Raw genomic sequence first — 2,406 nt, forward strand, 5'->3', positions numbered from 1 at the left:
CCCCTTCCGCTCGTTAGAGATTGGAGCCCCTCCCTTGCCTCTGGGCAAGGGAGGGCGACGTTAGGCTTTCTCATAGCGTGAGCTATTTTGGCGCGAGGGGGTCGGGTAGAATGCTGCACGCGAGCCCCGACTCCCCCCGGAACAACGCCACGATAGGGACACCCGGGGAGGTTTTTGGTGGGTGCGAGTCCCACACTCTCCCTCGCCCCCTCCCCGGGGGGCGAGGGGGGTAGTGCATAAGGCATTTCCTCCTCGACAAAAAAAAAAAAAAGGCCTTCGGAAGCACCTCCATATCCGTCTGCAGGTGGAGTCCATACGTTTGTCTTCTGATGAATATCATCTCCGAAATCAGTCTCTTCCTGTAGTGAGGTTCCTCGTACAATATTGCAACGCTGTCCCAGTCAAAATTATGTCCCTCTTGCAACCGATGTTCCGTTATAACATTGCGAGCAGACGTGTTCCATCGGATGTGGTTCTTATGTTCGGTGATTCTTGACTTCAGTTGTCTACACGTCTGTCCCACATAACTCGCGTCGCAGCTCTTGCACGAAATCTTATAAACAACCTTCGACTTCTTATCACGCATTAAGAGGTCCTTATGCACCCTAATAAATTCTCGCAATTTATTAACACTATAAAATGACACCCTCATATGCTCGCTATTCAATCTATAAACTTCTCAATAATACCACGAAAGAGACAGTGAACCACGAAGGCTGTACTATATCAACGCTATTATCACTAACAACCCTCTTCCTATTACTAGCCATAATAATATTCTTCAAACGGTTGTTAATATTCTCAAATATAAAACTCAAAGGATAATCATTCTCTAACAATACTTTAATTACAAAACACAAATTATCAAAATGGAATTTAGGATTCGAAAGCAAAATCACCCTATCAACTAATCCCATGATTGTACCTATTTTTTGAGAAACGTGTGCTGCGACCAAAAATATCTACCCGAAAAGGTTGGCTTGTGGTACCAATCAAACACTATCAACTCATTATCCCTAATAACTGTAACATCCAAAAAAATGTAACCTATCACCCCCCCACCTCCATATTAAACTGAAGCCTAGGATACTGGGAATTAAAGACATCAAGAATGGAACTAACCGAAGAAACAGGCGCTGCCATGATTATATCATCAACATACTTATAGTAAAGGGGCAACGGAAACTGAATCAAAGACAAAGCTCTACTCTCCAAACATAACTAAATCCGCGATGACGGGAGACAACGGGGAGCCCATGGGAGTACCATAATTATGTTTATAAATAACACTATCAAACACAAAGAAAGTCGAATCTAAAATAAACTGAACCGCTTTGATGAATTCCTCCTTCGGTAAACAACAATCCCTAGAAATAAATCGCCAATGGTCTTGGATACAGTCCATCGCATAGTCAATGGGAACGTTAGTAAAGTGGCTAACAACATCCAGTGACATTAACTGAAATTCCTCACTCAACCGCCTACCATCAAGTTCCTTAAGGAGTTTAAAACTATTATAGACATGACTATCCGCCTCAGGAATTGTTTTAATGATAATACTATGAAAAAACACTGCTAACGAATATAAAGGACTGTTTATCGAAGAAACTATTATACGAAAGGGGTAGTCCTGCTTATGTATCTTCGGAAGAGGGTAGGCCATCGAAAGTTTCCATCATTACATAACAAACCTCTATATGTGGAATCAGATATGTACTTCTTTTCCTTCCACCTAACTAATAAAGCGCGTAAGCCCGTAACCATTCGCCTCGTCGGATCCCTTACAACTACCTCATAAGTATTGACATCTTGAAGCATTTCATTTACCTTGGAAATGTACATTTGTCTATCCAATGCTACCGTAACATTACCAACTAATATATAGAACTTTTTGCAATTGGAAGAGAACTTTGCCTTACCTTTTAACAATAGATTAAATTTAACGGTCGATCTTATTATGTGTATTGAAAGTAATATTTATAAATTGCCTATAGATGAGCGGATTTCGATCTCGAACCAATCACTTCCTGTATTAAATAACTTAGCTTCTTGTTCTTTACATTGCACAGAAGTATATAGGAGTTTGTTACAGTTAGCGAAAGATACTAGGGTTTTTTAAGGGATATGAACGATAGGATTATTTTTACTCGCGCGGATAAGAGGAATGTGACGGTAGCATTGGATAGACAAATGTACATTTCCAAGGTAAATGAAATGCTTCAATATGTCAATACTTATGAGGTAGTTGTAAGGGATCCGACGAGGCGAATGGTTACGGGCTTACGCGCTTTATTAGTTAGGTGGAAGGAATAGAAGTACATATCTGATTCCACATATAGAGGTTTGTTATGTAATGACGGGATACTTCCGATGGCCTACGCTCTTCCGAAGATACATAAGCAGGAC

The sequence above is a fragment of the Trachymyrmex cornetzi genome, unplaced genomic scaffold (assembly GCF_001594075.2).
Source record: "Trachymyrmex cornetzi isolate Tcor2-1 unplaced genomic scaffold, Tcor1.1 scaffold264, whole genome shotgun sequence".
NCBI classification, from domain to species: domain Eukaryota; kingdom Metazoa; phylum Arthropoda; class Insecta; order Hymenoptera; family Formicidae; genus Trachymyrmex; species Trachymyrmex cornetzi.